Source organism: Aulonocara stuartgranti, assembly GCF_965226115.1.
Source record: "Aulonocara stuartgranti genome assembly, chromosome: 2".
Taxonomy (NCBI): domain Eukaryota; kingdom Metazoa; phylum Chordata; class Actinopteri; order Cichliformes; family Cichlidae; genus Aulonocara; species Aulonocara stuartgranti.
Window position 1 is genome coordinate 17874040 of NC_138940.1, and position 23663 is coordinate 17897702.

General features: G+C 37.8%; 1 long non-coding RNA gene across 7 annotated transcripts; it reads left to right on the top strand.

Annotated features, from left to right (window-relative positions):
- The first annotated feature begins 3110 nt into the window (after nt 1-3110).
- LOC309691157 lies at nt 3111-12874 on the top strand. 7 transcript variants are annotated; one of them, XR_014271899.1, is made up of 10 exons: nt 3111-4873; nt 5411-5572; nt 5825-5933; nt 6039-6158; nt 6301-6462; nt 10350-10463; nt 10866-10965; nt 11190-11347; nt 11775-11832; nt 12786-12874. It is a non-coding gene; the product is annotated as an uncharacterized lncRNA (long non-coding RNA). The 7 variants fall into 7 exon arrangements; XR_014271905.1 differs by lacking the exon at nt 10866-10965 and having other exon boundaries at nt 3119-3224; nt 3430-4873; nt 12786-12865; XR_014271900.1 differs by lacking the exon at nt 10866-10965 and having other exon boundaries at nt 10350-10456; nt 12786-12872.
- Nucleotides 12875-23663: the final 10789 nt, after the last annotated feature.

Genomic DNA, 23663 nt, shown 5'->3' on the forward strand with positions numbered 1-23663 from the left:
CTATTACATGCATTTGAATGCAGTTCTCGCACGAAACAAAGTATAGGTTTTCATTATGTGAATAACCCGAAAATCTTAGCTCAAACCTGTTTGCTCAACACGGGGATACTGAATATTATAAGATAAAGCCATAACTACGTAAATCTGAATCTTCTATCAAAAGTTACAGCTAACTTCATGAAGTTGTACAAAAAGGCTTTATTTTGCAAAGATAGTGCGTTTCTGACTATTACATGCGAGACATGTGTCTCTTTACTGTGTTTAAGACACTTTACAGGTCCCTCCCCTAATGAAGAGTAGTGAGCAGCTGATTGGACCATGGAACAGGTGACCACGTTCAAAAAGCCGCTCTGACAGCTCCAGAGGGGAGAGAGAGAGAGAGTGTGTGCAACGAGCGAGTAGCCTGACAGCCGTCGCGGTTCTTACCATGGTTTTCCCAGCCTGTGCTTATCTTGTGTATTTGTGTGAGGGTGAATTGTAAAAGCCGCTCCTAGTGCATTAGCTGAGAGCTTAGGCACTCGTGGGCTGAAGCGGAAGGGGTGAGCTGCCTTTTCTTTTGGAATCGTTTTCTCCTGTTTTCTTGGTCAGGGAGCGAGGGATAGCTCTGTCATTTGTTTGTTCTTTTTCTTTCCTAGGGTTTAGTTAGTCTTTTCTGGTGGGTCTTAGTTGGTTTTGTTTATTATTTTGGCCTGGGCTCACCCTGGAGCTATGCTTCTTGTCCTTAAATAAAATCACCTTTTTTTACTCACAACTGGTTTGGATGTTTGGCTTGGGAACCAGGGCGGGGATTTGTCTCTCTCTCCTCCAACCTTATGTGCGTCCCTACACGCCTAGATTAGGGGCGTAACATAAATGGAGTTCAAACACGAAACAAAGTATAGCTTTTTATTTTGTGAATAACTTAAAAATCTTAGCTCACATAGCTTTAAAACTGTTTGCTCAACGGGGATATTGAATTCTATAAGATAAAGCCATAAATACGTATATCTGAGTTTCCTATCAAAAGTTACAGCTGTCTTCATGAAGTTGTAAACCCTTTATTTCGCCGAGACAGTGCGTTTCTGACTTTTACATGCATTTGAATGGAGTTCTCGCACGAAACAAAGTATAGGCTTTCATTTTTTCAATAACTGGAAGGTCTTGGCTCAAACAGCTGCAAAACCTGTTTCCCCAGCACGGAGATGCTGAATTGTATAAGGCAAAGCCATATTGATGTGTGTCTGAGCCTTCTATCAAAAGTTACAGGTAACTTCATGAAGCTGTACAAAAACACTTTATTTCGCCGAGACAGTGCGTTTCTGACTATTACATGCATTTGAATGGAGTTCTCGCACGAAACAAAGTATAGGTTTTCATCTTGTGAATAACTTGAAAATCTTAGCTCAAACGGCTTTAAAACTGTTTGCTCAACACGGGGATATTGAATTCGATAAGATAAAGCCATAAATACGCATATCTGAGTCTCCCATCAAAAGTTAGAGCTGTCTTCATGAAGTTGTAAACGCTTTATTTCGCCAAGACAGTGCGTTTCTGACTATTACATGCATTTGAATGGAGTTGTCGCACGAAACAAAGCATAGGTATTCATTTTGTGAATAACTTGAAAATCTTAGATCAAACAGCTGCAAAACCTGTTTGCTCAACACGGGGATATCGAACTTTATAAGATAAAGCCATAAATATGTTTATATGCGTCTTCTATCAAAAGTTACAGCTGTCTTGAATGAAAGCATTATAGCAGCTTACCTCGATCATGTGGTAGAACAGACACATGGGCCACCTACGTGTCCTTCTACGGCAGGAGTAGTTGCCACAAACCTGCAAAACAAAAAGAAGTGATCAGGTGACATGAACAGATTTATACAGCCATAAGCAAGAGATTCTTCCTGCCTGTGGGCGTCAAACTGGACCCCCCCCCCCCCGCCTCCTTACTGTAACTATCAAAACTATCATAGTCTAAAACTATCATCTCATATCAAAACTATTATAATCACATTATGACTTTATCAGTTATAACAATGAGAAACGGTAAACAATTTGGCAAATAATACTTATAATTTAAAAATAAATAAAATAAATAAAATAATAATAAAAAATAATAATAAAATGAAAATAAATACTTATAATTGTGCTTACCTGGTCCAAATGATCCACAGTCCCTTTGCATTTGTTATAATCCAGGATGATGTGGGGCTTTCTCTTCCCAGAGTCCTGGACTTGTAGCTCACGGTGCCTGGTGCTCAATAAGACAGCCTTTTTTCTTTGCTAGGGGATGTAGGAAACCACAGCCTTGCCCCCCCCTGTAGCGACCTGGACGGGAGAGACGATCATCGAATCTTACTGCCCGATTAATTTGCTCAAATCTTTTTTTTTTTTTTTGACATGGTAGCATGAAACAGAAGAGCCCTGTCTCCCCATTTCACAGGGTTGTTGTCGTTTCATGTTGAGACCTGTACAGGCCAGCCAGCATCACAAGCCCCATGTAAGCCTGCAACTCCTCATCTATGTCCTTCCAGTCTTTTACTGACCTGTTGCCCCTGCAGGTTGGTGAAATGCAGGATTAGCTGCATAATGTCCTCTGCAAAAAAAAGATGGAAAGTGCTCACAGGGCTGCTGATCCTATACGAATTGCATAATGGGTTGGTCCTGGGGTTAAAATGGGGGGAGGAAAAAATGGCAGGACCTCTTCGTGTGTGGGTTGCCACATGATTTCTCCATTTTTAGATCTCCACTGGCCATCCTCCAGTCTTGTCTCTTCCTCCTGCTCTTCTTCCTCCTTCTCCTTCTCCTCCTCCGCACATGAGCTGCAAAGCTCCTCAGTGCCTGGCAAAAATTCTTCTTCGCTGTCAGAAGTATCTCCACTGCTTGTGGAGAGTGCAAAACTGCAGCAACAGCCTCCTCTAAACTGAGTGCACGCTTCATTGTGTCTGTGCAGAAATGACCACTCAGACCAGGCTGCAAAGTATTCTCATAGACTTCAAAGGTGCACCTGAATAAACATGCTATACCATACATCCAATAAGAGAGAGGAGGCACACTCTTGATCAAGAAAAAACATAAGCGCACGCCTTTGATCTCCCCCCCCTCTCTCTCTTTCTCTCTCTCTCTCTCTCTCTCTCTCTCTCTCTCTCACACACACACACACACACACACACATGCACATACATACATACACAATACCATTTTATGGTGGTTAGCTGTTTTATTGTCATGCATTTTACAAGGTAAGATAACCATGTCCTGCATTCAAAACCACTGAAAATGTCTATGGTGGTGCTGTGCCTAATATTGTGCTGGTGTATGCTGGGTAATCGCACAGCTAGCGACTGGGTGACTTTATTCACCCGCTTCGGCTGTTATCAGTCCATATCCCCTAGATATGGACCATCTCCTGCTAGATTGTTCAGAAGGTTGTTATCATCCATCCAGATGGAGGATCACTAACAGGAGCGTGGGAAGACTCCAGAATCCACTCTGGCTGCAATGTGTGTACAGGTAAGACCGTTTAAACGGACAGCATTTATAGAATGACTATTAAAAGTCAGACCAGCGAGTGTCAATAATGTTAATGTGGTTATGTTAGTAATACACCGAGTGCTAATATAACAGCTTTAAGATGCATTTGTAGATGTTATTACGTGTTTTACCGTCTTTATGGTGCTAGCTTAAAGTTACGGTGTAAACGTTAGCTTATATTGGAGTAAAGCTGTTACTGTTTAAACGATGTTAGCACAGAAATATTAGCTTCTGTCATGACTGACGAAGTTACTAGTTAATAAAGTTTCCAGTAAAGTGTTTAATCGCAGCCACAGACTGACAGCAAATATCTCGATTAGCTTCAGTGCATCTGTAATAAATATGTGCAAGTTTCAGTGCTTCGTTTAAACTGTATGATACTTATACTGACCCAGGGTCAGTGTAAAATACAATCCTAGCTGTGTGAACAAAGCCTGGCTCCTTTAATCCTGCATGAAAAACCTCAGGATGCAGGCTATTATTACTCTTTCCTGCTGGCACACCTGTCACACCTGAGAGTCAGCTAGAAACTTACAGTGACGTGGACATCATGCAAAGACTGCCAGACTCTGTAATACTGCAAATGATCAGTGACTCAAGTTAACACTAAACTTTAAACGGTACCTCTGTGTCTCTGTGTGCTGAACATTTAGGATTGAGTCAGGCTGCATCTGTGTTAGTCCTCTGACAGACTGGTGACCTGTCCAGGTGTGCTCTACCTATGACTACTGGGACAGGCTCTAGCTCCTGTAATAGAAATTTTATGTTATTCTCATTTAAAGCATTTAAGTGCTTATGCATATGCTTAGTTGTGACACTGTTATAGACTGTTCAATGAAAGTTTCTAAAACTAGATGAACTTACTTCAGCAGTTTGAGAAAACAACTCCCTTTACAGGTGCTGATAACGTCAAGGGCACAAAACAGCATAACCATTGATCCGTTAGGTTTCATAGCGAGACACGTGAAGTGGCAGAGCTGACATGACTGAACTGTGATGTTTGATGTGTGTTTGCTCTCCTGTGCACAGTAATAAATAGCATGATCACAGCTCTTTCTGTGTTGCAGACTTTATTTAAAAAATTCCATGACATCTACTATAACTGAACCAACCTGGTGCTCTTCATTTATGGAGGCTGTTGAGTCTGAATGTTGGATGTTGTGTATCTCGTGTTCTCTGGGCTTTGTTGTCCTCAGTCTTTTTGCAGGATCAGAAAACAAAACCGGGAGGCGCGTAAATGTTTCTTCTCCATGATGTTTCTTCAAATGTTTCTTCTGGATGATGATATGACCGTGACACGGGATGCCACCTTTGGTCTTGTGACGAAGCAAAGCTCAGGAAGAAGTGTGATTAAATGGTACCCACATGTTGAGAAGGATGTACAGGGCACCTGCAGCCAAATCCAAGCTTCAGCTTAGTTGTAGTTGCAGAATGCTATAGGACTGAGACATCTAAGGCATCAAATGTTTGATTAAACGGATGAAAAAGAGAAGTTTTTTCCCTATAATTATCACTTCTTAAAATCTGTAGCAACTTCAAGTCTGTCAGCATGCTGAGCATGCTCAGAATGTGACAATATATTTTTGTTCAATATTTAATTTCTTTCAGTTGCAATTGTTAAATGAAAAAATATATATTCTTATAATTTAGCAAACGAATTTATCAAAAAAAAAATACATATATCTGTATTAGTTTTAGTAAATTAATTTGACACCTGTATTGAAAATACCATATTGTATTCATACAGAATCAGTATGGTATCATTGTTTGTCTGTTCACTGATTGTTGAAGCTAAGAGCTACTTTGATCTGTTTAGATCTAAAGTATCCAAAGTTGAGTTCTAATGTTTCTTCACCCCTGTGTGTGTGATATGTGATTTCCTACATGCTGGCAGAGCAGAGCAGCAGTTTGTGCTCACAGATGGTGACAGTGTGGAGAGACGGTGGTATTTCCTCAGAAGAACCAGCAGAGTCACAAAGGACACCAGTCCATCTCACCACCTTGACTTGCTGACTGATGTTCGTCTGCACTGCACAGAGGAAATCAACTGACCGAGGTTTGTCCAGTGACGTGTTATGAAATGTATATTTGTTTTATGCTTACAGATATGTTTTTCTTGACAGAGGCTCTGCAGAGGTTAGACAAAGCAGAGAAAACATGTGCTTTACATTTTACTGTGATTTATTGAGATATTTGTTGCCTGATGTTCAGCAGGAATGGAGAAATAGAATCAAAGGGAGATGTTTTTCCTGTTTTTGTAATGATGTAAGTAAATCTTCAATATTATTTATTTGCTTGGTTATATTAGGAGCGTTTCTGAGTGAGGGGGAGAGGAGTCATCATCCAGGTAAAGTGACGTGGATCAGTGGATACACTTGTCTCCCCTTTAAAGGAGACGATCCAAGTCATCCTTAAATGTTAGTGCTTTCAAATACACAAACATTTTTAAAGGACAAAAATGAACATCCAACTTTGACTGTAATACAAAATAAATCTTTGCATGTGTGTTTTCAAACTCTCAGATGGGCAGTATATCAGTCTTGGACTGTCTAACCTGCCGGAGCAGCACTGAATGACCACCGCACGAGCATGTTCCTGCAACATTCAGCATCTGATCCTTCATCTGTGTGCTTCTGCTTTTGGTAAGTAGAGTTACCCAACTCCAGTAACTCTAAACACATGCCATCCATTTCTAACGGCCTGGTTACTTCCTGTCAGTTACTTTAGAAACCATGTGGTCACCTGACCTAACACTGTTTCTTCTTCTTCCCCTTAATTTTGAAGTGTCAAATGTCAAACAGCTGGAGAGGAAACTACACCAGTGTACTGGGATGTTTCAGCAACACGTGCCAGATGCTGTTCCTTCATGGTGACATCACCAGAGACAGTCCCGCCCACCTCAGGACCCATTGATTATGATGATCTGATCCATCAAACCCCCAGCAGGTGAACTTTATTCATGACATAACACCGCAACAATGTAAAAAATTAAACAGCAACAGTCTAAATGTAAAGTGCATTCTAAAGTCCTCTTCAATAAATTGTATGCAAAGAGTCATTCAGGTCACTACAGAACCCAGAGTCTTCATCATTAAATCTCTGGTTGCTTCATTTTTTCTATCCTATATCAGATATTTTAAAGGTTAGCTTAGGTAAAGTTCCATTCTCATGGTGAGGCAAAGTGCTTTATGTGTGTGTGTGTGTGTGCGTGTGTCATGAACGGCTATAAAAGGCCTATAATTAAAGAACAAAGTGGGGTTTGAGTTCGAGTTGCGGCAGACTGTCACTACTTGTAAATGGAACGCAGCCTTCCTACGGCGGACAGCTAATAACAGGAATCGGACGCGGTCCAGCCAAGTCCACAGCAACCACCATAGCAACTGCCTAGCATGACCTTAAAAACATATTCTGTCTTCATAACTATCAAAATCGTGAAATGATTTGCAAAGTGTGAAAGTGTTACAGCTGCAGAGAGCTATGGCGGTATCTATGGAAGCTGTTTACATAGCTAATAATATACGATGTAACCATGGAGACAGTCAGTCACTTGAGCTAGCGGTGCATGTTTACTACAGTGAATAAGGTGATTGAGTGCACAGCGTCCACACTCTGCAGGGGGTAAAGACATTACTTCAATATTATTTTATATTGATATATATTAGCCTTTTGTTGACCATCACCTCAGGTTCACCATTACAGTTTCAGATTACAGATGCACACTGTCTAAACACATTCAAAAACTCATGTCTCAGAAATAAGCACAGCTGTTCATGTTTGTCATTAGAGTTTTATTTGTAAGAAAATTATGAACTTCATATTGTGCATTAAATAAAAGAACATTTCACAACTCTGAGTCAACAGAAACAGGTAACAGAAATGTCTCTAATGTGTACAGTGTAGTGTAAGCATTAAAAGATCATAAAGGAAAAACTAACATTTATGTGAAACTAATTGTAATAAAAAATGAGCAGGTGCTTTATAGATTTAAAAGAAAGAATCTGAAAACAACACTTTTTTGGTCTAAGTGATCAAAGTAGAAAACAGAACTGATGTTCAAGAACAAACCGTAGCTGCACTAATATTACACATCTCGATCGTTGTACTGAACAGACATGTTGCTTTTAAAACCACATGCAGTGTGTGACCATGACTGTTCACTGAGACCATGAACGCCACTTCGCTGAAGCATTCTTCTTCTTCTTCTTGCCATTAAATTGGAAGCAGAAGCAGCACGAGCTGATTTGATCTACTGAAAGGAAAAAGCAGAACATCTGAGTTGAAACCAGTCAGCTGAAATCATTAAGACAGGAACAAATTCAATGCAGTGTCTCAAGTGGCTTAGCCTGTTACAACTGTTGATACAAGCTAAATACGGTTAACACACAGTGTCAGGGAGCTCCAGTGTGGGAACTAGTGGCTTTAGGTTTGTAGTCATTTAACTTTCATCCATTCATTCATTTAATTCAGGAGGAAGAAATGCCAGGTTGGTGCAGGCTGGTTACATGCATTTGGTCCCATGCTGTCTTTAATTAAATGACTTGGTTCATTTTATGGCTGGGCTGTATGTGGGGTTATATCATGTTATTTGGGCAGGAGTACCTGTCCCCTGTTAGACTTAGAAAGTTTCTCCATAAGTAGAGTTTCTAACTCTTCTAGCACATCTGTGGCTGACAGCTTTTTGGTGGCTCTTTTTACCCCACACTGGTTGTGAGTGTGTAAATAGCCCCACTAGTTATTTTGGGTTGCAGTTAACTAGGGGAGGAAGGGGTGGGTATGCCATGATTAGGTGAATAACAATTATATGTGATACATAAATTTCACAATGCATGCATATATCTCTATCAATTAAACCTGGCCTGAGGGCTGCCATTTTTTACATTCAGTTATTTCTCTTAGAAATGTTGGAACTAAATAATGAATGTGTTACAGTTAAAGTGAAACACTGGTCAGTGTAAATGGCTCATTGGGACACAGAAACCTTTAAATTAAACCTGATATCTAGTGTCAAACAATATCAAAGCTGTAAAAGATGTTTACATTCAGAATTTATAAAACTATGATTGTAAATAAATTCAAACAAGTGAGCTTTTCTCTTTGTGCTGAATATCAACACTGTGGTTTCTTAGACTGTAAGCTTTACTTTAGTGCAACCAGTTGCAGAAGCTGCCACTCCAAATGTCTTTTGATAACAAGAAAAAAATACCTTTTCAGTACACGGCCTGAAGTTCTTCTCCGACATCTTCTGCAATCGGCTTTGTCTGCTGGTTTGAAGACAATAAACCACAAAAAAGATGATTTAGTCACTTTGTCTGCGTCATGCAGCTCGAATGTGTCGTGTAACGATGTTGAATAGCCGTCGTTATCCCTCTGCTTTGAGCCTTTTATCAAAAGTTACAGCTAACTTCATGAAGTTGTACAAAAAGGCTTCATTTCGCCGAGACAGTGCGTTTCTGACTATTACATGCATTTGAATGGAGTTCTTGCACGAAACAAAGTATAAGTTTTCATTATGTGAATAACTTGTATTTTACACTGACCCTGGGTCAGTATCAACTTCATGAAGACAGCTGTAACTTTTGATAGAGGACTCACACACAAACATATTTATGGCTTTGCCTTATAGAATTCAGCATCTCCGTGCTGAGGAAATAGGTTTTGCAGCTGTTTGAGCTAAGATTTTCAAGTTATTCACAAATTGAAAACCTATACTTTGTGTCGGGCGAGAACTCCATTCAAATGCATGTAATAGCGAGAAACGCACTAACGTGGTGAAATAAAGCGTTTTTCCATAAACTTCATAACGACAGCTGTAAATTTTGAGAGAAGACTCACACACACATTGGGGGGATATTGAAGTCTATAAGATAAAGCCATGAATATGTTTGTCTGAGTCTTCTATCAAAAGTTACAGCAAGCTCTATGAAGTTGATGAGAAACGCTTTACTTCACCAAGACAGTGCGTTTCTCACTGTTACATGCATTTGAATTTAGTTCTTGCCCGACACAAAGTATAGGTTTTAATTTGTGAATAACTTGAAAATCTTAGCTCAAACAGCTGCAAAACCTATTTCCTGAGCACTGAGATGCTGAATTCTATAAGGCAAAGCCATAAACATGTGTGTGTGATTCTTCTATCAACAGTTACAGCTGTCTTCTTGAAGTTGATACTGACCCAGGGTCAGTGTAAAATACAATCCTAGCTGTGTGAACAAAGCTTGGCTCCTTTAATCCTGCATGACAAACCTCAGGATGCAGGTTATTATTACTCTTTCCTGCTGGCACACCTGAGAGTCAGCTAGAAACTTACAGTGACGTGGACATCATGCAAAGACTGCCAGACTCTGTAATACTGTGAATGATCAGTGACTCAAGTTAACACTAAACTTTAAACAGTACCTCTGTGTCTCTGTGTGCTGAACATTTAGGATTGAGTCTGCATTGACTTTATTTATTGAGACTTTAATGTGCTAAAAGCAGGTTGAAGACAGCTCAGAAACATTTGAAGATTAAAATTTAGCATTATGGCTGCTGGTGGTTTGTAAAGCCTATACTCAGCTGTAGTTTTTGTTACTAATTTATGTTTGTTGTTGTTTAACACAGATTTCAGAAGAGCAAATATGCTTAATAGTTTAACTAGATTTCATTTGTCAGTGTGGGACTGCTGAGTCACCTGAAGAACTCATTTCATTCATTCTCCACATGATGTTCATATACAGAAATGTTTCACAGGAACTGGTTCCTCCCAAACTGTGAACTAGTGTGTTTCCATAGATTATCTCTGTATGAATGTACTTTTAAATGAAGGCAAGTGTTTGTCCTTTTTTGTTCCTCAGTTACAGTACGTGATATCTTGATATCAGGCGGTCAACACTGGGGGAAGACAAGAAGCAGACGTACTTCCAAGAGGGAGCTGCAGTGAGGACACAGCCAGGTCACTGAGGTCAGAGGTCAGAATCTGAAACAGCTCAGGTTTATATTTTAGGGGTTATAAAAAATCAAAATGTATTTATGAAGAAATCTTTAAATAATAGTCATAATTATGATTATTATAAGAAATATCAAACATTTAAGTGGATTTTCTGTTACACATATTGTATTAGCCCTGCAATAAACTGGCAGCCTGTCTTTGTCCTGTATCAGCTGGGATAGGCTTCATCCTCCCGCAACCCTGAATTGGATACATTGTATTCCAATTATGTAATCTGATCATTTACAAACTCAAGGTATCTAATCAAAATGTAAGTAATAATTATAAAATGGGAAAGCAGAAATAAGTGTGACATAAATGTAAATGTGTTAGCTGACATAGAGGACAGCTACATGTAGTCTGAAAAACCTTTGTTGTCAAGTTTGCAGGTATATCAGCACGAGACATTCTTACATAGAAGAGTCTGTTAAAGTCTCTAACTCAGCGAAGCATTATTGGTCCCGTCTGTTTGGATAAATATAGTAAGTTGATGTTTGTCCATTTATTGACACATTTTCTTAAGTGCTTATCCAGTTCAGGATCACAGTGGAGCTGCAGCTGGATATGTTCATTAAATAAACCTTACAAAAGTTAACAATAAACCTGCATCCATGTACGTTGTTGTCCACAGGATAAGAAAATCAAACTGGAACACTGTGGAACATGTTAATAAATGTTTGTGTGTTTATGCCTGTGTCTTTCACAGGAGGCGCTGGAAGGTTTCCCTAATAGTTCCTGGTGAATCAAAGCAGAACCATAAAGGTTGCTGGATTGCATGATGGCCTTACCCCTGAGCAGTCATCCTGTTAAAGGAGGAACCAGTTAGAAGCTGTTTTCAAAGTAGCTGAGCAGATTTCATCTCAAGTAAGCGATTAACTGTTTGTTCATCTGTTCTGCCACTTAAAGAGCATTTAAGGACGTCTTTCGAGTGTCCAGCTGAATTAATTCTACTAGCTCTCATGGTCATTTGTTATTATAGACATATTTTTCATGTTCATCCAGCTATTTAGTAAATTCTATCTATTTAGTAATATCCGTCAGCTATAAAATGTAATATAAATATAAAAAATATCTAAATATCTCCTGCACTTTATATTTTAATGATGTAAGTCTGTTATCGTGTCACATTAGCATTCCTCACATATCAATGAGATGCTGTACAGTACAATCCTACTGACGCAGCAGAGGGATAACGACGGCTATTCAACATCGTTACACGACACATTCGAGCTGCATGACACAGACAAAGTGACTAAATCATCTTTTTTATGGTTTATTGTCTTCAAACCAGCAGACAAAGCTGATTGCAGAAGATTTCGGAGAAGAACTTCAGGCCGTGTACTGAAAAGGTATTTTTTTCTTGTTATCAAAAGACATTTGGAGTGGCAGCTTCTGCAACTGGTTGCACTAAAGTAAAGCTTACAGTCTAAGAAACCACAGTGTTGATATTCAGCACAAAGAGAGAAGCTCACTTGTTTGAATTTATTTACAATCATAGTTTTATAAATTCTGAATGTAAACATCTTTTACAGCTTTGATATTGTTTGACACTAGATATCAGGTTTAATTTAAAGGTTTCTGTGTCCCAATGAGCCATTTACACTGACCAGTGTTTCACTTTAACTGTAACACATTCATTATTTAGTTCCAACATTTCTAAGAGAAATAACTGAATGTAAAAAATGGCAGCCCTCAGGCCAGGTTTAATTGATAGAGATATATGCATGCATTGTGAAATTTATGTATCACATATAATTGTTATTCACCTAATCATGGCATACCCACCCCTTCCTCCCTAGTTAACTGCAACCCAAAATAACTAGTGGGGCTATTTACACACTCACAACCAGTGTGGGGTAAAAAGAGCCACCAAAAAGCTGTCAGCCACAGATGTGCTAGAAGAGTTAGAAACTCTACTTATGGAGAAACTTTCTAAGTCTAACAGGGGACAGGTACTCCTGCCCAAATAACATGATATAACCCCACATACAGCCCAGCCATAAAATGAACCAAGTCATTTAATTAAAGACAGCATGGGACCAAATGCATGTAACCAGCCTGCACCAACCTGGCATTTCTTCCTCCTGAATTAAATGAATGAATGGATGAAAGTTAAATGACTACAAACCTAAAGCCACTAGTTCCCACACTGGAGCTCCCTGACACTGTGTGTTAACCGTATTTAGCTTGTATCAACAGTTGTAACAGGCTAAGCCACTTGAGACACTGCATTGAATTTGTTCCTGTCTTAATGATTTCAGCTGACTGGTTTCAACTCAGATGTTCTGCTTTTTCCTTTCAGTAGATCAAATCAGCTCGTGCTGCTTCTGCTTCCAATTTAATGGCAAGAAGAAGAAGAATGCTTCAGCGAAGTGGCGTTCATGGTCTCAGTGAACAGTCATGGTCACACACTGCATGTGGTTTTAAAATTAGTGCAGCTACGGTTTGTTCTTGAACATCAGTTCTGTTTTCTACTTTGATCACTTAGACCAAAAAAGTGTTGTTTTCAGATTCTTTCTTTTAAATCTATAAAGCACCTGCTCATTTTTTATTACAATTAGTTTCACATAAATGTTAGTTTTTCCTTTATGATCTTTTAATGCTTACACTACACTGTACACATTAGAGACATTTCTGTTACCTGTTTCTGTTGACTCAGAGTTGTGAAATGTTCTTTTATTTAATGCACAATATGAAGTTCATAATTTTCTTACAAATAAAACTCTAATGACAAACATGAACAGCTGTGCTTATCTCTGAGACATGAGTTTTTGAATGTGTTTAGACAGTGTGCATTTGTATGCTGAAACTATAATGGTGAACCTGAGGTGATGGTCAACAAAAGGCAAATATATATCAATATAAAACAATATTGAAGTAATGTCTTTACCCCCTGCAGAGTGTGGACGCTGTGCACTCAATCACCTTATTCACTGTAGAAAACGTGACTGACTGTCTCCATGGTTACATCGTATATTATTAGCTATGTAAACAGCTTCCATAGATACCGCCATAGCTCTCTGCAGCTGTAACACTTTCACACTTTGCAAATCATTTCACGATTTTGATAGTTATGAAGACAGAATATGTTTTTAAGGTCATGCTAGGCAGTTGCTATGGTGGTTGCTGTGGACTTGGCTGGACCGCGTCCGATTCCTGTTATTAGCTGTCCGCCATAGGAAGGCTGCGTTCCATTTACAAGTAGTGACAGTCTGCCGCAACTCAAACTCAAACCCCGCTTTGTTCTTTAATTATAGGCCTTTTATAGCCGTTCATGACACGCACACACACACATAAAGCACTTTGCCTCACCATGAGAATGGAACTTTACCTAAGCTAACCTTTAAAATATCTGATATAGCATAGAAAAATGAAGCAACCAGAGATTTAATGATGAAGACTCTAAAACCCACTGTCTTGACAAAATAAAGCGTTTTTGAAAAACTTCATATAAATCGCTGTAACTTTTGATAGAAGACTCAGACAAACATATTTATGGCTTTATCTTATAGAACTCAATATCCCCGTGCTGGGCAAACAGGTTTTGCAGCCGTTTGAGCTAAGATTTTAAAATTATTCACATAATGAAAACCTATACTTTGTCTCGGGTGAGTTTCCCATTCAAATGCATGTAACAGTGAGAAACACACTGTCTTGGCGAAATAAAGCGTTTTTGTACAACTTCATATAAATCGCTGTAACTTTTGATAGAAGACTCAGACAAACATGTTTATGGCTTTATCTTATAGAACTCAATATCCCCGTGCTGGGCAAACAGAACAGGTTTTGCAGCCGTTTGAGCTAAGATTTTAAAATTATTCACATAATGAAAACCTATACTTTGTTTCAGGCGAATTTCCCATTCAAATGCATGTAACAGTGAGAAACGCATTGTCTTGGCGAAATAAAGCGTTTTTGAAAAACTTCATATAAATCGCTGTAACTTTTGATAGAAGACTCAGACAAAGATGTTTATGGCTTTATCTTATAGAACTCAATATCCCCGTGCTGGGCAAACAGGTTTTGCAGCCGTTTGAGCTAAGATTTTAAAATTATTCACATAATGAAAACCTATACTTTGTTTCAGGCGAGTTTCCCATTCAAATGCATGTAACAGTGAGAAACGCATTGTCTTTGCGAAATAAAGCGTTTTTGAAAAACTTCATATAAATCGCTGTAACTTTTGATAGAAGACTCAGACAAACATATTTATGGCTTTATCTTATAGAACTCAATATCCCCGTGCTGGGCAAACAGGTTTTGCAGCCGTTTGAGCTAAGATTTTAAAATTATTCACATAATGAAAACCTATACTTTGTCTCGGGTGAGTTTCCCATTCAAATGCATGTAACAGTGAGAAACACACTGTCTTGGCGAAATAAAGCGTTTTTGTACAACTTCATATAAATCGCTGTAACTTTTGATAGAAGACTCAGACAAACATGTTTATGGCTTTATCTTATAGAACTCAATATCCCCGTGCTGGGCAAACAGAACAGGTTTTGCAGCCGTTTGAGCTAAGATTTTAAAATTATTCACATAATGAAAACCTATACTTTGTTTCAGGCGAGTTTCCCATTCAAATGCATGTAACAGTGAGAAACGCATTGTCTTGGCGAAATAAAGCGTTTTTGAAAAACTTCATATAAATCGCTGTAACTTTTGATAGAAGACTCAGACAAACATATTTATGGCTTTATCTTATAGAACTCAATATCCCCGTGCTGGGCAAACAGGTTTTGCAGCCGTTTGAGCTAAGATTTTAAAATTATTCACATAATGAAAACCTATACTTTGTTTCAGGCGAGTTTCCCATTCAAATGCATGTAACAGTGAGAAACGCATTGTCTTGGCGAAATAAAGCGTTTTTGTACAACTTCATATAAATCGCTGTAACTTTTGATAGAAGACTCAGACAAAGATGTTTATGGCTTTATCTTATAGAACTCAATATCCCCGTGCTGGGCAAACAGGTTTTGCAGCCGTTTGAGCTAAGATTCTAAAATTATTCACATAATGAAAACCTATACTTTGTCTCAGGCGAGTTTCCCATTCAAATGCATGTAACAGTGAGAAACACACTGTCTTGGCGAAATAAAGCGTTTTTGTACAACTTCATATAAATCGCTGTAACTTTTGATAGAAGACTCAGACAAAGATGTTTATGGCTTTATCTTATAGAACTCAATATCCCCGTGCTGGGCAAACAGGTTTTGCAGCCGTTTGAGCTAAGATTTTAAAATTATTCACATAATGAAAACCTATACTTTGTTTCAGGCGAGTTCCCCATTCAAATGCATGCAACAGTGAGAAACGCACTGTCTTGGCGAAATAAAGCGTTTTTGAACAACTTCATATAAATCGCTGTAACTTTTGATAGAAGACTCAGACAAAGATGTTTATGGCTTTATCTTATAGAACTCAATATCCCCGTGCTGGGCAAACAGGTTTTGCAGCCGTTTGAGCTAAGATTTTAAAATTATTCACATAATGAAAACCTATACTTTGTTTCAGGCGAGTTCCCCATTCAAATGCATGCAACAGTGAGAAACGCACTGTCTTGGCGAAATAAAGCGTTTTTGAACAACTTCATATAAATCGCTGTAACTTTTGATAGAAGACTCAGACAAAGATGTTTATGGCTTTATCTTATAGAACTCAATATCCCCGTGCTGGGCAAACAGGTTTTGCAGCCGTTTGAGCTAAGATTTTAAAATTATTCACATAATGAAAACCTATACTTTGTTTCAGGCGAGTTTCCCATTCAAATGCATGTAACAGTGAGAAACGCATTGTCTTGGCGAAATAAAGCGTTTTTGTACAACTTCATATAAATCGCTGTAACTTTTGATAGAAGACTCAGACAAACATGTTTATGGCTTTATCTTATAGAACTCAATATCCCCGTGCTGGGCAAACAGGTTTTGCAGCCGTTTGAGCTAAGATTTTAAAATTATTCACATAATGAAAACCTATACTTTGTTTCAGGCGAGTTCCCCATTCAAATGCATGCAACAGTGAGAAACGCATTGTCTTGGCGAAATAAAGCGTTTTTGAACAACTTTATATAAATCGCTGTAACTTTTGATAGAAGACTCAGACAAACATGTTTATGGCTTTATCTTATAGAACTCAATATCCCCGTGCTGGGCAAACAGGTTTTGCAGCCGTTTGAGCTAAGATTTTAAAATTATTCACATAATGAAAACCTATACTTTGTTTCAGGCGAGTTTCCCATTCAAATGCATGTAACAGTGAGAAACGCATTGTCTTGGCGAAATAAAGCGTTTTTGTACAACTTCATATAAATCGCTGTAACTTTTGATAGAAGACTCAGACAAACATGTTTATGGCTTTATCTTATAGAACTCAATATCCCCGTGCTGGGCAAACAGGTTTTGCAGCCGTTTGAGCTAAGATTTTAAAATTATTCACATAATGAAAACCTATACTTTGTTTCAGGCGAGTTTCCCATTCAAATGCATGTAACAGTGAGAAACGCATTGTCTTGGCGAAATAAAGCGTTTTTGTACAACTTCATATAAATCGCTGTAACTTTTGATAGAAGACTCAGACAAACATGTTTATGGCTTTATCTTATAGAACTCAATATCCCCGTGCTGGGCAAACAGGTTTTGCAGCCGTTTGAGCTAAGATTTTAAAATTATTCACATAATGAAAACCTATACTTTGTTTCAGGCGAGTTCCCCATTCAAATGCATGCAACAGTGAGAAACGCACTGCCTTGGCGAAATAAAGCGTTTTTGAACAACTTCATATAAATCGCTGTAACTTTTGATAGAAGACTCAGACAAAGATGTTTATGGCTTTATCTTATAGAACTCAATATCCCCGTGCTGGGCAAACAGGTTTTGCAGCCGTTTGAGCTAAGATTTTAAAATTATTCACATAATGAAAACCTATACTTTGTTTCAGGCGAGTTTCCCATTCAAATGCATGTAACAGTGAGAAACGCATTGTCTTGGCGAAATAAAGCGTTTTTGTACAACTTCATATAAATCGCTGTAACTTTTGATAGAAGACTCAGACAAACATGTTTATGGCTTTATCTTATAGAACTCAATATCCCCGTGCTGGGCAAACAGGTTTTGCAGCCGTTTGAGCTAAGATTTTAAAATTATTCACATAATGAAAACCTATACTTTGTTTCAGGCGAGTTTCCCATTCAAATGCATGTAACAGTGAGAAACGCATTGTCTTTGCGAAATAAAGCGTTTTTGAAAAACTTCATATAAATCGCTGTAACTTTTGATAGAAGACTCAGACAAACATGTTTATGGCTTTATCTTATAGAACTCAATATCCCCGTGCTGGGCAAACAGGTTTCGCAGCCGTTTGAGCTAAGATTTTAAAATTATTCACATAATGAAAACCTATACTTTGTTTCAGGCGAGTTTCCCATTCAAATGCATGTAACAGTGAGAAACGCATTGTCTTGGCGAAATAAAGCGTTTTTGTACAACTTCATATAAATCGCTGTAACTTTTGATAGAAGACTCAGACAAAGATGTTTATGGCTTTATCTTATAGAACTCAATATCCCCGTGCTGGGCAAACAGGTTTTGCAACCGTTTGAGCTAAGATTTTAAAATTATTCACATAATGAAAACCTATACTTTGTTTCAGGCGAGTTTCCCATTCAAATGCATGTAACAGTGAGAAACGCATTGTCTTGGCGAAATAAAGCGTTTTTGAAAAACTTCATATAAATCGCTGTAACTTTTGATAGAAGACTCAGACAAACATGTTTATGGCTTTATCTTATAGAACTCAATATCCCCGTGCTGGGCAAACAGGTTTTGCAGCCGTTTGAGCTAAGATTTTAAAATTATTCACATAATGAAAACCTATACTTTGTTTCAGGCGAGTTCCCCATTCAAATGCATGCAACAGTGAGAAACGCACTGTCTTGGCGAAATAAAGCGTTTTTGAACAACTTCATATAAATCGCTGTAACTTTTGATAGAAGACTCAGACAAACATGTTTATGGCTTTATCTTATAGAACTCAATATCCCCGTGCTGGGCAAACAGGTTTTGCAGCCGTTTGAGCTAAGATTTTAAAATTATTCACATAATGAAAACCTATACTTTGTTTCAGGCGAGTTTCCCATTCAAATGCATGTAACAGTGAGAAACGCATTGTCTTTGCGAAATAAAGCGTTTTTGAAAAACTTCATATAAATCGCTGTAACTTTTGATAGAAGACTCAGACAAACATGTTTATGGCTTTATCTTATAGAACTCAACATCCCCGTGCTGGGCAAACAGGTTTTGCAGCCGTTTGAGCTAAGATTTTAAAATTATTCACATAATGAAAACCTATACTTTGTTTCAGGCGAGTTTCCCATTCAAATGCATGTAACAGTGAGAAACGCATTGTCTTTGCGAAATAAAGCGTTTTTGAAAAACTTCATATAAATCGCTGTAACTTTTGATAGAAGACTCAGACAAACATGTTTATGGCTTTATCTTATAGAACTCAATATCCCCGTGCTGGGCAAACAGGTTTTGCAGCCGTTTGAGCTAAGATTTTAAAATTATTCACATAATGAAAACCTATACTTTGTTTCAGGCGAGTTCCCCATTCAAATGCATGCAACAGTGAGAAACGCATTGTCTTGGCGAAATAAAGCGTTTTTGAACAACTTTATATAAATCGCTGTAACTTTTTATATAAGACTCAGACAAACATGTTTATGGCTTTATCTTATAGAACTCAATATCCCCGTGCTGGGCAAACAGGTTTTGCAGCCGTTTGAGCTAAGATTTTAAAATTATTCACATAATGAAAACCTATACTTTGTTTCAGGCGAGTTTCCCATTCAAATGCATGTAACAGTGAGAAACGCATTGTCTTGGCGAAATAAAGCGTTTTTGTACAACTTCATATAAATCGCTGTAACTTTTGATAGAAGACTCAGACAAACATGTTTATGGCTTTATCTTATAGAACTCAATATCCCCGTGCTGGGCAAACAGGTTTTGCAGCCGTTTGAGCTAAGATTTTAAAATTATTCACATAATGAAAACCTATACTTTGTTTCAGGCGAGTTTCCCATTCAAATGCATGTAACAGTGAGAAACGCATTGTCTTGGCGAAATAAAGCGTTTTTGTACAACTTCATATAAATCGCTGTAACTTTTGATAGAAGACTCAGACAAACATGTTTATGGCTTTATCTTATAGAACTCAATATCCCCGTGCTGGGCAAACAGGTTTTGCAGCCGTTTGAGCTAAGATTTTAAAATTATTCACATAATGAAAACCTATACTTTGTTTCAGGCGAGTTCCCCATTCAAATGCATGCAACAGTGAGAAACGCACTGTCTTGGCGAAATAAAGCGTTTTTGAACAACTTTATATAAATCGCTGTAACTTTTTATATAAGACTCAGACAAACATGTTTATGGCTTTATCTTATAGAACTCAATATCCCCGTGCTGGGCAAACAGGTTTTGCAGCCGTTTGAGCTAAGATTTTAAAATTATTCACATAATGAAAACCTATACTTTGTTTCAGGCGAGTTTCCCATTCAAATGCATGTAACAGTGAGAAACGCATTGTCTTGGCGAAATAAAGCGTTTTTGTACAACTTCATATAAATCGCTGTAACTTTTGATAGAAGACTCAGACAAACATGTTTATGGCTTTATCTTATAGAACTCAATATCCCCGTGCTGGGCAAACAGGTTTTGCAGCCGTTTGAGCTAAGATTTTAAAATTATTCACATAATGAAAACCTATACTTTGTTTCAGGCGAGTTTCCCATTCAAATGCATGTAACAGTGAGAAACGCATTGTCTTGGCGAAATAAAGCGTTTTTGTACAACTTCATATAAATCGCTGTAACTTTTGATAGAAGACTCAGACAAACATGTTTATGGCTTTATCTTATAGAACTCAATATCCCCGTGCTGGGCAAACAGGTTTTGCAGCCGTTTGAGCTAAGATTTTAAAATTATTCACATAATGAAAACCTATACTTTGTTTCAGGCGAGTTCCCCATTCAAATGCATGCAACAGTGAGAAACGCACTGTCTTGGCGAAATAAAGCGTTTTTGAACAACTTCATATAAATCGCTGTAACTTTTGATAGAAGACTCAGACAAACATGTTTATGGCTTTATCTTATAGAACTCAATATCCCCGTGCTGGGCAAACAGGTTTTGCAGCCGTTTGAGCTAAGATTTTAAAATTATTCACATAATGAAAACCTATACTTTGTTTCAGGCGAGTTTCCCATTCAAATGCATGTAACAGTGAGAAACGCATTGTCTTGGCGAAATAAAGCGTTTTTGTACAACTTCATATAAATCGCTGTAACTTTTGATAGAAGACTCAGACAAACATGTTTATGGCTTTATCTTATAGAACTCAATATCCCCGTGCTGGGCAAACAGGTTTTGCAGCCGTTTGAGCTAAGATTTTAAAATTATTCACATAATGAAAACCTATACTTTGTTTCAGGCGAGTTTCCCATTCAAATGCATGTAACAGTGAGAAACGCATTGTCTTTGCGAAATAAAGCGTTTTTGAAAAACTTCATATAAATCGCTGTAACTTTTGATAGAAGACTCAGACAAACATGTTTATGGCTTTATCTTATAGAACTCAATATCCCCGTGCTGGGCAAACAGGTTTCGCAGCCGTTTGAGCTAAGATTTTAAAATTATTCACATAATGAAAACCTATACTTTGTTTCAGGCGAGTTTCCCATTCAAATGCATGTAACAGTGAGAAACGCATTGTCTTGGCGAAATAAAGCGTTTTTGTACAACTTCATATAAATCGCTGTAACTTTTGATAGAAGACTCAGACAAAGATGTTTATGGCTTTATCTTATAGAACTCAATATCCCCGTGCTGGGCAAACAGGTTTTGCAACCGTTTGAGCTAAGATTTTAAAATTATTCACATAATGAAAACCTATACTTTGTTTCAGGCGAGTTTCCCATTCAAATGCATGTAACAGTGAGAAACGCATTGTCTTGGCGAAATAAAGCGTTTTTGAAAAACTTCATATAAATCGCTGTAACTTTTGATAGAAGACTCAGACAAACATGTTTATGGCTTTATCTTATAGAACTCAATATCCCCGTGCTGGGCAAACAGGTTTTGCAGCCGTTTGAGCTAAGATTTTAAAATTATTCACATAATGAAAACCTATACTTTGTTTCAGGCGAGTTCCCCATTCAAATGCATGCAACAGTGAGAAACGCACTGTCTTGGCGAAATAAAGCGTTTTTGAACAACTTCATATAAATCGCTGTAACTTTTGATAGAAGACTCAGACAAACATGTTTATGGCTTTATCTTATAGAACTCAATATCCCCGTGCTGGGCAAACAGGTTTTGCAGCCGTTTGAGCTAAGATTTTAAAATTATTCACATAATGAAAACCTATACTTTGTTTCAGGCGAGTTTCCCATTCAAATGCATGTAACAGTGAGAAACGCATTGTCTTTGCGAAATAAAGCGTTTTTGAAAAACTTCATATAAATCGCTGTAACTTTTGATAGAAGACTCAGACAAACATGTTTATGGCTTTATCTTATAGAACTCAACATCCCCGTGCTGGGCAAACAGGTTTTGCAGCCGTTTGAGCTAAGATTTTAAAATTATTCACATAATGAAAACCTATACTTTGTTTCAGGCGAGTTTCCCATTCAAATGCATGTAACAGTGAGAAACGCATTGTCTTTGCGAAATAAAGCGTTTTTGAAAAACTTCATATAAATCGCTGTAACTTTTGATAGAAGACTCAGACAAACATGTTTATGGCTTTATCTTATAGAACTCAATATCCCCGTGCTGGGCAAACAGGTTTTGCAGCCGTTTGAGCTAAGATTTTAAAATTATTCACATAATGAAAACCTATACTTTGTTTCAGGCGAGTTCCCCATTCAAATGCATGCAACAGTGAGAAACGCATTGTCTTGGCGAAATAAAGCGTTTTTGAACAACTTTATATAAATCGCTGTAACTTTTTATATAAGACTCAGACAAACATGTTTATGGCTTTATCTTATAGAACTCAATATCCCCGTGCTGGGCAAACAGGTTTTGCAGCCGTTTGAGCTAAGATTTTAAAATTATTCACATAATGAAAACCTATACTTTGTTTCAGGCGAGTTTCCCATTCAAATGCATGTAACAGTGAGAAACGCATTGTCTTGGCGAAATAAAGCGTTTTTGTACAACTTCATATAAATCGCTGTAACTTTTGATAGAAGACTCAGACAAACATGTTTATGGCTTTATCTTATAGAACTCAATATCCCCGTGCTGGGCAAACAGGTTTTGCAGCCGTTTGAGCTAAGATTTTAAAATTATTCACATAATGAAAACCTATACTTTGTTTCAGGCGAGTTTCCCATTCAAATGCATGTAACAGTGAGAAACGCATTGTCTTGGCGAAATAAAGCGTTTTTGTACAACTTCATATAAATCGCTGTAACTTTTGATAGAAGACTCAGACAAACATGTTTATGGCTTTATCTTATAGAACTCAATATCCCCGTGCTGGGCAAACAGGTTTTGCAGCCGTTTGAGCTAAGATTTTAAAATTATTCACATAATGAAAACCTATACTTTGTTTCAGGCGAGTTCCCCATTCAAATGCATGCAACAGTGAGAAACGCACTGTCTTGGCGAAATAAAGCGTTTTTGAACAACTTTATATAAATCGCTGTAACTTTTTATATAAGACTCAGACAAACATGTTTATGGCTTTATCTTATAGAACTCAATATCCCCGTGCTGGGCAAACAGGTTTTGCAGCCGTTTGAGCTAAGATTTTAAAATTATTCACATAATGAAAACCTATACTTTGTTTCAGGCGAGTTTCCCATTCAAATGCATGTAACAGTGAGAAACGCATTGTCTTGGCGAAATAAAGCGTTTTTGTACAACTTCATATAAATCGCTGTAACTTTTGATAGAAGACTCAGACAAACATGTTTATGGCTTTATCTTATAGAACTCAATATCCCCGTGCTGGGCAAACAGGTTTTGCAGCCGTTTGAGCTAAGATTTTAAAATTATTCACATAATGAAAACCTATACTTTGTTTCAGGCGAGTTTCCCATTCAAATGCATGTAACAGTGAGAAACGCATTGTCTTGGCGAAATAAAGCGTTTTTGTACAACTTCATATA